This window comes from Loxodonta africana, chromosome 13 (genome assembly GCF_030014295.1).
Source record: "Loxodonta africana isolate mLoxAfr1 chromosome 13, mLoxAfr1.hap2, whole genome shotgun sequence".
Lineage (NCBI taxonomy): Eukaryota > Metazoa > Chordata > Mammalia > Proboscidea > Elephantidae > Loxodonta > Loxodonta africana.
In genome coordinates this window covers 82,422,858-82,434,894 of record NC_087354.1, presented here as the reverse complement: position 1 = coordinate 82,434,894, position 12,037 = coordinate 82,422,858, and the positions used below count along the sequence as shown (strand labels likewise).

The following is a 12,037-nucleotide window of genomic DNA, read 5'->3' as shown; positions in this document are numbered from 1 at the left end:
GCATCTCTCTAATGGCTAATTAGAGAGATGCTAATGGCTAATAGAAACCCTGGTGGCACAGTGGTTAAGTGCTACGGCTGCTAACCAAAAGGTCGGCAGTTCAAATCCGCCAGGCACTCCTTGGAAACCCTATGAGGCAGTTCTACTCTGTCACGTAAGGTCGCTATGAGTCAGAATTGACTTGACGGCAATGGGATTGGAATGGCTAATAGTCCTGAGCATTTCTTCATGTGCTTATTAGCTCCCTGAATATCTTCTTTGGAAAAATGGCTGTTCATGCCCTTTGCTCATTTTTCAATTGGATTGTTTGTCTTTTTGTTGTTGTGGTATTGGAGTGTTCTGTATATTTTAGAGATTAACCTCTTGTCAGGTATGTCTTGGCCACAAATTTTCTCCCAGTCTGCATGTTCTCTTTTTACTCTTTTGGAGAAGCATTTTGATGAACATAAGTGTTTAATTTTTAGAAGGTCCCATTCATCTAGTTTATATTCTGTTGTTTGTGCATTTTTAGCTATGGTTGGTATACTATTTATGCCATGTATTAGGACCCCTAAGGTTGTCCTTATATTTTCTTCCATGATCTTTATAGTTGTAAGTTTTATATTTAGGTCTTTGATCCATTTTGAGTTAGTTTTTGTACAGTGTAAGGTATTGGTCCTGTTTCATTTTTCTACAGAGATCCAGTTTTGCCAGTGTCATTTGTTAAAGAGATTGTCTTATCCCTATTTAATGGACTTTGGCCCCTTGTCAACTATCAGCTGTCCATAGGTACATGGATTTACTTCTCGCTTCTCGATTTTGTTCCGTTGGTCTATGTGTCTGTCATTGTATCAGTACCAGGCTGTTTTTCCTACCATGACTATGTAGTAGATTCCGAGATCAGGACATGTGAGGCCTCCTACTTTGTTCTTCTTATTCAATAATGCTTTACTTATCCGTGGCCTCTTTCCTTTCCATATGAAGTTTGTGATTAGTTTTTCCATCTTGTTAAAAAAAGCTATTGGAATTTGGTTTGGAGTTGGAATTGCATTATGTCTGTAGATATTTATAGATCACTTTGGTTTGTATTGACATTGTACAATATTAAGTCTTTCTATCCATGAGCATGGTATGTTTTTCCATATTCTACAGATCTTTTTTGGTTTCTTGCAGTAGCATGCTGTAGTTTCTTTCTATAAGATTTTTATGTATTTAGATTTATTTGTAAACATTTTATTTTGGGGGGGCTATTGAAAGGTAATGTTTTCCTGATTTCCTTTTCAAAGTTCTCTTTGTTGGTGTAGTGGAATCCAATTGATTTTTGTATGTTGAGCTTGTATCCTGCCACTTTCCTGAATCCTTTTATTAGTTCCAGTAGTTTTCTTGTGGATTCTTTGGGATTTTCTATGTATAGAATCATACCTTACTTCTTCCTTGCAGTTTGCATGTTCCTTTTTTACTCTTCTTGCCTAATTACTCTACCAAGAACTTCCAGTACAATGTTGAATAGGAGTGATTATAAAGAACATCTTTGTTTAGTCTGCATTTTCAAGAGGAATGTCTTCAGACTTTCTCCATTGAGAAGAATGTTGCCTGTTGGTTTTGTGTAAATGCCCTTTTTTATATTGAGGGATTTCCCTTCTATTCCTATTTTACTGAGGGTTTTTAACAGGATTGGGTGTTGGACTTTATCAAACACCTTTTCCGCAGAGATTGAGATGATCATGTGGTTCTTTTATTTATGTGGTGGATTACATTTATTGATTTTCTAATATTGAGCCATTCTTGCATACTGGGCATGAATTCCACTTGATCAAGATGTATCGTTTTTTTGACACTTTGCTCAATTCTGTCGGCTAGAATGTTTTTGAGAATTTTTGGGTCTCTATTCAGGAGAATATTGGTTTGTAATTTTCTTTTCTGGTGAGGTCTTTGCCTGGCTTTGGTATCAGGGTTATGCTGACTTCATAGAATGAGTTTGGGAGCATTTCTTCCTTTTCTGTGCTCTGAAACAGTTTTAGTAGCATTGGTGTGAGCTCTTTATGAATGTTTGGTAGAATTTTCAAGTGAATCTGCCTGGGCCAGGGCTTTTTTCAGCTGGGAGTTTTTTATTACCTCATCAATTTCTTCTTTTGTTATGGATCTGTTCAGACTTTCTACTTCAGTTTGTGTTAGTTTAGGTAGGTAGCGTGTTTCTAGAAATTTGCCCATTTCCTGTGTTTTCAAATTTATTTGAGTACAATTTTTCATAGTATTCTGTTATGATCCTTTTATATTTTAGTTGATTGTGTTGTAAGGTCCCCATCTCATTTCTTATTTGGGTTATTTGCATCATCTCCTGTTTTTCTTTTGTCAATTTGGCAAGTGGTTTGTTGATTTTATCGATCTTTTCAAAGAACCAGCTTCTAGTCTTGTTGATACTTGCTGTTGTTTTTCTTTTTTCTGTTGTATTTCTTTCTGCTCTAATCTTTGTTATGTCCTTTCTTCTGATGGCTGCGGGCTTCTTTTGCTGCTCTTTTTCTATTTGTTCAAGTTGTGGGGTTAGTGCTTTGATTTTTGCATTTTCTTCTTTGTTGTTTATGTTTATAGCTATGAGTTGCCCTCTGAGTACTACTGTTGCTGTATCCCATAGGCTTTGGTATGTTGTGTTTTCATTCTCCTTTGATTCTAGGAATATTCTGATTTCGTCTTTGATTTCTTCACTTACCCAGTGGTTTTTAAGCAAGGTGTTATTCAGTTTTCATGTAGTTAATGTTTTTTCCTTGCTCTTCCTGTTATTGATTTCTACTTTTATAGTGTTGTAGTCAGAGAAAATGCTTTGAATTAATTGAGGCTTGCTTAGGGGCATAAAATATGGTCTATTCTGGAGAATGTTGCATGTGCCTTGGAAAAGAATGTGTACTTTGCTGCTCTTGGTTGGAGGATACCAAACATGTCTATGAGATTGAGTTGGGTTATTGTGGTATTTAAATCTTCTGTATCTTTGTTGAGTTTCTCTCTAGTTCTGTCCTTCACCAAAGTGATGTTTTAAAGTCTCTTACTATTATTGTAGAATTGCCTGTTTCCCTTTTCAATGCTGTTAGTTTGTTTTATGTGTCATAGAATTCTGTCATTGGGTGAATATATAGTTATTACGGTTATGTCCTCATGGCAAACTGTCCCTTTAATCATTATATAATGTCCTCCCTGTTGTTTACGGTGAATATTGCCTTAAAGTCTGTTTTCTCAGAGATTAATATTACCATTCCAATTCTTTTTTGTTTGTTGTTTGCTTGATATATTTTTTCCAACCTTTGAATTTTAGTTTATTTATGTCTTTGTGTCTCAGTTGTGTCTGTTGTAGGCAGCATATTGATGGGTCATGTTTTTAATCCTTTCTGCGACTCTCTGTGCCTTTCTTTACTGGTGCATTTAATGCTTGTACATTTAGTGTGATGATTGATTGTTATGAGTTCACGTCTGACATTTAAAAAAAAAAATGTGTTTTTTTTTTGTGGTGTTGATGTTTTCTTCTGCTTAATTTTTGTGATGAGTTCTTTTTGTTTGTGAATTATCTTTCCATTGTTGATTTTGTGTTTGCAGAGTCTTTATGGTTTTCCTCTTTTTTATTTTGATGAGCCGATTTGTTAATTTTCTTTCAGGTTACCCTAAAATTCACATTTGTCTTCCTAAGTTTAAAACAGTCTTTTATTTCTTGATATCACCTTGACTTCCTCTCCATATGGAAGTTCCATAACTACACCATTTTTTCCTCCTTTTTGTATTGAAGTTGTCATCAGTTACAGATTGATGTTTCCAGTTTCCTGTTTTCAGTCTTTTAGTATTATTTTTTGATGATTCTTTATGTGGTTTGATATCTAGCTGATGCTGTCATGTGTCTGAATCTCAGGTGGTTGTTTTATGTTGTTGGTTCTCTGACTGTAGGACCCCCTTTAATATTTCTTGTAAAGTTGCTCTGATTTTTAAAAAATTCTCTTAATTACTGTTTATCTAGAAGTATCCTAATTTCACCATCATATCTGAGGGACAGTTTTGCTGGATATATAATTCTTTGTTGTCTGCATAGTGTACTTTCAAAGTGGGTTGGTTTCCTTTCCTAACCTATAAATTTTGTATTTCTGATTACAAAATTCTTATATCATGTGTCCTGAAACTAGAGAAGTTATTTTTGCTTCAGTCTGATTACATAGTCTATATTCTGGATGGTGGATAAGGAAATATTTCATCATTTCATATTTTCTTCTTGATTTTTAAAATTATTTTTATCTCTATCTTCTGTCAGTTGTGAACAATATGAGTACTTTCTGTAGGACTCACAATACCCTTTTTGTACCTTCTGTATGCTGTTTGAATAGATAGGATGTAACCTAGTTTTACCTTTTTTTCTCATAGATATTATAAATGTTTCACATTTATAAGAGGAAATATCAAGGTTAGAGCACCCTGTTCTTGGAATGATAAATATTACCAAGCCAAATGTGAGAAGACAGGATATGAATTCTAATTCTTAATTCTTAGCATTTGATTTGGGCCAGGAAATTCAGGAATCGTTTTGAGCCCATGAGTGAGTATCACAATAGAGAGAGAATGTTATATTTTTGGATATTATTCAGATGAGAATTGAAACTAAACTGCGAGTCTGTATCATCATTAAAAGTACCAAGGTGCTTTTTTGCAAGACTATGAGTTGTTAGCCAGCATGCTGACCAAATGAGCTACGGCTCTGTCAGCTGTCTCCTGCAGTTTCATTTGTACAAGGTGATTGCATCTGCTTCCTGAGCTAAACTGCCTCATTATGGGAGAATGGACTTTTTAACTAGGAGGGGATGGACTCTTTCATTAATGAACTTATAAATTTACTGTTTTTCTTTTCCTGTTTTGGGAGGAGAGACAGTAGTTGTTAAAACAAAAACTCATTGCCATTGAGTTGATTGCGACTCATAGCAACTCTATAGGACAGAGTAGAACTACCTATAGGGTGGTGCAGAGGTTAAGTGCTTGGCTACTAACCAAAAATGTCAGTGGTTTGAACCCACCAGCTCTCAGTGGGAGAAAGATGTGGCAGTCTTCTTCCATAAAGATTTACAGCCTTGAAATCCTTATGCAGCAGTTCTGCTATGTCCTATAGGGTCACTGTGAGTCAGACTCAACTTGATGAGAATGAATTCATCTGTATGGAAGGAGTCTACCACATCTTTCTCGCTGAGAGAAGCTGGTATGCTCAAACCGCCGACCTTTCAGTTAACAGTCTAGCGAATAAACACTGCCACCAGGGCTCCTTAGTAGTTGTTATAGCTTCTATGAATTGTAGTTGAGCTTTTTCTTTTCAATATTTGTTTTTTGGTTTAGAGGATTTTTTGTGTGTGTGTGAGGGAGATAAGCATATTGTTTTTATTCTAATGATATATATATGTATCCATCCATACATATATAATGTATATATATTTCTACCTTGACATACTAGATGTTTATAAAGTTCTTTATTCATTTATTCTTTTAACAAATGTTTCTTGAGCATTTATTACATATGCAGCATGATGCTAGACACAGAAAAAAAAATTAACAGAACACACAAAACGTTTGCCTTCATGGCACCTACCTTCTAGTGAGGAAACAAAGACAACAAACAACTTAGACAAATAAATTACTTAGTTAAATAGGTGTTCAGTGCTGTGTATATATGGTAGTAGGGAATGTTATTGCCGTTTCAGATAGGTCATGGAGGTCCTCATGGAGACTTTGAGCACAGACAGGAAGGACATGGGGAGAAGACCATTCCAGTCAGAGCGAATAGCAGAAGCAAAGTTCCTGAGATAGGAGTGGTCTGGCCTGATTGGGAACAGCTAGTGGGCTAGTATTCCTTGATAAGGTTGAACAGATGAAGGATGAGTTTTATAGACATGATTATGGTTGCAGCAGCATTGAGAACAGACTCTAGGGGTTCCAAGAGGGAAATGCCATGATGGTGGCTTGGACTAGAGTGAAAATGGTAAGTGGTCAGATTTTGGGTATGTTCTGAAATTAGACCTGTTAGAATTTGCCAACAGAGTAGAAATTGGGAATGGGGAATAGGTTGTGAAGGCCAACCCTGTAAGCTCTCACCTGTAGGTCTTGACAGGTGGCTTGACCTTTGTCCTACTGCTTTTGTCTTAAAAGTCTTTAGGCTATTTGTTAATTGCCCTAACTTGGTAAGAATGGATAGAGAATTGATTATGACGGTGAAGGAATGTTTGGCAATGGACTTCATTCATCCTTATTTAATAGGATGTTGGTGATGGGTTTCCTTGTTCCTATAAAATAATGATAAATGATCAATGAGTTCTAACAGAAGATCAATAGAAGATAGGGATGCAAATATTGTATTGAACTGGAAGAATATTACCAACTGTTAGCTAAGTAGAAAACTAGATTTTTTTTTTTTTTTTTAACACAGAGGCAAGTTGTACTAGTATGGAATTCTGTTTAGTAATAAAGATAGCTAATACTTATCAAGGAGCCCTGGTGGTGCAGTGGTTAAGGGCTGTGGCTGCTAACCAAAAAGTGGGCAGTTCGAATCTACCAGCTGCTCCTTGGAAACCCTATGGGACAGTTCTGCTGTGTCCCGTAGGGTGGCTATGAGTCGGAATCGACTCGAGGCAACGGGTGAGTAGCTATTGAGTGCTTACTAGGTATCAGGCATGCTTCTATATATACATGCTTCTATATAGTTGTATATACATTAATCCCTTTAATCCTCATAAAAACCTTGTGAAGTGAATTACTATTATTATTCCCTTTTCAAGGAGATTGTAAGCCACTTAGCCAGGGTTACATAGCAAAGTGACAGAGCAGAAGTCCTAACAAATGTAGTCTGGTTACAGGGCCCATGCTGTTAATCATTACATTTTACCGCCTGTAATTTGTTACTATCATTTGTTAGTACTAAAGCTATAATTTGGGTAGGAACTCTAATCTAAGCAAACTTGCTCTGATGACAGTTCATTTTTTAAATGTTGCTGTTGTTGTTAGGTGCTGTTGAGTTGATTCCTACCCATAGCGACCCCATGTACCACAGAACAAAACACTGGTCCTGTGCCATCCTCACAATTGTTATGCTTAAGCAGGTTGTTGCAGCCACTGTGTCAATCCATTTCCTTGAGGGGCTTCCTCTTTTTTGCTGACCGTCCATTTTACCAAGTATGATGTCCTTCTCCAGGGACTGATCCCTCCTGATAACACGTCCAAAGCATGTGAGATGTAGGCTCGCCATCCTTACTTCTAAAGAGTATTCTGGTTGTACTTCTTCTAACACAGATTTGTTCCTTCTTCTGGCAGTTCACGGTGTATTCAACATTTTTTGCCGACACCACAATTCAAAGGCATCAGTTCTTCTTTGGTCTTCCTTATTTATCACCCAGCTTTCGCATGAATATGAGGCCATTGAAAACACCATGGCTTGGGTCAGGCGCACCTTAGTCTACAAGGTGACATCTTTGCTTTTCAACACTTTAAAGAGGTCCTTTGGAGCAGATTTGCCCAGTGCAACGCGTCTTTTGATTTCTTGACTGCCACTTCCCTGAGTGTTGCTTGTGGATCCAAGGAAAATGAAACCCTTGACAACGTCAATCTTTTCCTGGTTTATCATGATGTTGCTTATTGGTCCAGGTGTGAGGTTTTTTTTCTTTTTCCCCTGTATATTGAGGTGTAATCCATACTGAAGGCTGTGGCCTTTGATCGTCATCAGGAGGTGCTTCAAGTCCTCTTCACTTTCAGCAAGCAAGGTTGTGTCATCTGCATAATGCAGGTTGTTAATGAGTCTTCCTCCAATCCTGATGCCCATTCTTTTTCATACAGTCTTATTTATTTATTTATTTTATTAAGTATGGTGAAAGGATACAACCCAGACGCACACCTTCCCTGACTTTAAACCACTCAGTGTTCCCTTGTTCTGTTGGAACAACTGCATCTTGATTTATGTGCAGGTTCTGCATCAGCACAATTCAGTGTTCTGTAATCCCATTTTTTACAATGATAACCATAGTTTGTTATGATCCCCCCAGTCAAATGCCTTTGCATAGTTAATAAAACACAGGTAAACATCTTTCTGATATTCCCTGCCTTCAACCAGAATCCATCTGACATCACCAATGATATCCATGGTTCCACCTCCTCTTCCGAATCTGGCTTGAGTGTCTGGCGCTTCCCTGTTGATATACTGCTGAAGCTGCCCTTGAATGATTATTCAGTCAAATTTTATTTGCATGTGATATTAAGGATATTGTTCAATAATTTCCACATTTGGTTGGATCATGTTTCTTGGAAATAGGCATAAATATGAATCTCTTTCAGTCAGTTGGCCAGATAGCTGTCTTCCAAATGTCTTGGCATAGGTGAGTGAGCACTTCCAGCGCTGCATCCGTTTGTTGAAACATCTCAATTGATGTTCCATCAATTCCTGGAGCCTCGTTTTTCACCAATGCCTTCAGAGCAGCGTGGACTTCTTCCTTCGTACCATCGGTTTCTGATCATATATGCCACTTCCTGAAATGGTTCGATGTCATCCAGTTCTTGTTAGTATAGTGACTGTGTATTCCTTCCATTTTCTTTCGATTCTTCCTGCATCATTTAGTATTTTCCCTGTAAAATCCTTCAGTATTGTTACCCGAGGCTTGAAGTTTTTCTTTGGTTCTTACGGCTTGAGAAATGCTGAGCGTGTTCTTCTCTTTTGATTTTCTAACTCCAGGTCTTTGCACGAGTCATTGTAATACTTTACTTTTTCTTCTTGAGCCACCCTTTGAAATCTTCCGTTCAGTTCTTTTACTTTCTTCCTTTCGCTTTAGCCACTTGATGTTCGAGAGCAAGTTTCAGAGTCTCTTCTGACATCCATTTAGGACTTTTCTTTCTTTCCTGTCTTTTTAATGACCTCTTGCTTTCTTCATGTATGATGTCATTGTTATTCCATATCTTGTCTCATCTTCTGGTCTTTGGTCATTAGTGTTCAACGCGTCAAATCTAATTTTGAGATGGCCTCTAAATTCAGGTGGGATGTACTCAAGGTCATACTTTGGCTCTTGTGGACTTGTTAAAATTTTTTTCAGTTTCAACTTGAACTTGCTTATAAGTATTTGATAGTCTGATCCCCAGTCAGCCCCTGGCCTTGTTCTGACTGATGATAATGAGGTTTTCCATTGTCTCTTTCCACAGATGTAGTTGATTTGATTCCACCGTATTCCATCTGGTGAGGTCCGTGTGTATAGTCACCGTTTATGTTGTTGAAAAAAGATATTTGCAATGAAGAAATTGTTGGACTTGCAAAATTCAATCATGTGATTGCCAGCATCATTTCTATCACCAAGGCCATATTTTCCAACTTTCAATCTTTCTTTCCAACTTTTGCATTCCAATCATCAGTAATTAGCAGTGCCTCCTGATTGCATGTACCATCAATTTCAGACTAGAGAAGTTGGTTAAAATCTTCAATTTCTTCATCTTTGGCCTTAGTGGTTGGTGGGTAAATTTGAATAATAGACATATCAACTAGTCTTCCTTGTAGGTGTATGGATATTATCCTATCACTGACAGTGTTTTACTTCAGCATAGATCTTGAAATGTTCTTTTTGAGGATGAATGGAATACCATTCCTCTTCAAATTGTCATTCCCAACATAGTAGACCCTGTGATTGTCTGATTCAAAATGACCGATACCAGTCCAGTCTGTTTCAGCTCACTAATTCCTAGGATATCAATGTTTATGCGTTTCATTTCTGACGATTTCCAATTTTCCTAGATTCATACTTTGTGCCTCACACGTTCTGATTATTAATGGATGTTTGCAGCTGTTTCTTCTCATTTTGAGTCATGCTACATCAGCAAGTGAAGGTCCCAAAATCTTAACTCCATCTACATCATTAAGGTCGAGTCTGCTTTGAGGAGGCAGCTCTTCCCCGGTCATCTTTTGAGTGCCTTCTAACATGAAGGACTCACTGTCTGCACTGCGTCAGACAATGTCCTGATGCTATTCATAAGGTTTTCGCTGGCTAATTCTTTTCAGAAGTAGACATCTGGGTCCTTCCTTTTAGTCTGTCTTAGTCTGGAAGCTTAGCTGAAATCCGTCTGCCATAGGTGACCCTGTTGGTATTTGAATACCAGTGACATAGCTTCCAGCATCACAGCAAAACACAGGCCCCCACAGTATGACAAACTGACGGATGTGTGGGGGATTCTTAAATGTAGACAAGTCAATTCTTAATACCCCAGACTTTACTCTCAGTAATTCCACATGTTGCTTTTAAGGAAAAGCCTGGACATTTGGAATAAGTAACCCATAGAGGAAGACAAGGCAGCCTTTGAAAATATGGCTTAGTGAAACCTGGAACTGAGTTTAAACCTTGGTTTACCCACTTGTTAGTGACATGATCTTAACTTAACTCTTTTAACCTTCTTTGAGCACTCAGTTCTCTAATTTGAGAAAATTTAAAATTAAGAACTACCTCACAGGGTAACATTAATGAAAACTCCAGTCAAAATACCTGGTCCATTTAGTAAATTTTATCTTCTCTTCCTGTTTACCTGGATAGAGGCAGAAAATCATATGTTGTTGTTGTAGCTGCTGTTGAGCCAGTCTGGACGCATAGCACCCGTGTGCACAACAGGATTGGGCCATTGTGATCCACAGGGTTTTCATTGGCTAATTTTCAGCAGTGGATTGCCAGGCCTTTCTTCCTAGTCCTTCTTAGGAAGCTCTGCTGAAACCGATTCAATATCATAGCAACCTGTAAGCCTCCACTAACAGATGGGTAGTAGCTGTGTTTGAGGTACACCAACTGGGAGTTAGACCAGGTCTTCAGCTTGGAAAGTGAGAATTCTACCATGGAACTACTGGTTCCCATCCCCCCACCAATAGGAATATAACCAAAACCAAACCCATTGCCGTCGAACTGATTCTGACTCATAGCAACCCTATAGTTCAGAGTCGAACTGCCCCATAGGGTTTCCAAGGAGCGGCTGGTGGATTTGAACTGCTGACCTTTTGGTTAGCAGCCAAGCTCTTAATCACTGTGCCACCAGGTCTCCAAAAAGAGAAAAAAAATGAATATAAGGGTTTCTAAAAACAAATACGATAAAAAAAATAAAAATTAAATTAAAAGCTTGGTGGAGAGAAGCCAAAAAAAAAAAAAAAAAAATCCTATGTAGTGTCATTGTAGCCTGAATGAAGAACATTAAAGAAATAATCTTTGTGTGTTTAATTACATCAGTGCATGTTAGATTTGAATGTGCATTCAGCAGTTCGAATCTACCAGCTGCTCTTTGGAAACTCTATGGGGCGTTTCTCCTCAGTCCTGTAGGGTCTCTGTGAGTTGGAATCAACTCAACAGCAGCGGGTTTGTTTTTGGTTACAGGCTTCCAAAGATCTTCTTAGAGTGCAGATCTGCTTCGGTAAGTCTAGGGTGGGGCCTGGGACAGCACTCCGGAGTTGTAGCTCTAACAGGCAGATGTTAAGCTGGTGCCGCTCTTGGCATTTGAATCACTTCTGAGCGGTGCTGTTGATACGTCTGAAACTCTAGGGGTTGAGCTAGGCTTGCATTTTATTTCCCCCATGGAGGGCCTAGGGGAGTTACCCTTAAACAGAAGTGGGTGGAGCATTGGATATTATTGCGTACATAGGTTTCTGGGGAGAAAAGATTGAGTCCCTCTGGACTTCGAGACCACCAAGCACGAATGTCTTAAAAGGAATTTACTCACTGAAATGATCAGACCTGATGACTGACTGCTAATGTTGGTCAAACACCAGCTCTAGCCGAGAGTGAAAATCTGAGCTCTATATGGTGTCTCTGACCATTTTGCTAAGGTGAATCTCCGAAATTCCCAAGAGTTTTCGGTGTAAACTATTCACTGTATCAGTGTTTTGCTCTCCGACTACAATATCATAATTATTCTTCTATACATGGCGAGCAGTGTATACTAAGTAATGAAGTTCCTTTGATTTACTGTTAGCAGCCTTTTGTTGCCTGTCTTGGGTCACCATAATTTGTGCATTCCTTGTTTTTCAGAAGTTGTCATAATTTAGCCTTCTAAGTTA

General features: G+C 38.1%; 1 protein-coding gene across 2 annotated transcripts in view; it reads left to right on the top strand.

Annotated features, from left to right (window-relative positions):
* The window catches only part of PDGFC (platelet derived growth factor C), a 272,436-nt gene that overhangs the window by 33,445 nt on the left and 226,954 nt on the right, over positions 1–12,037 (top strand). The gene's annotated exons all lie outside the window — the stretch shown is intronic.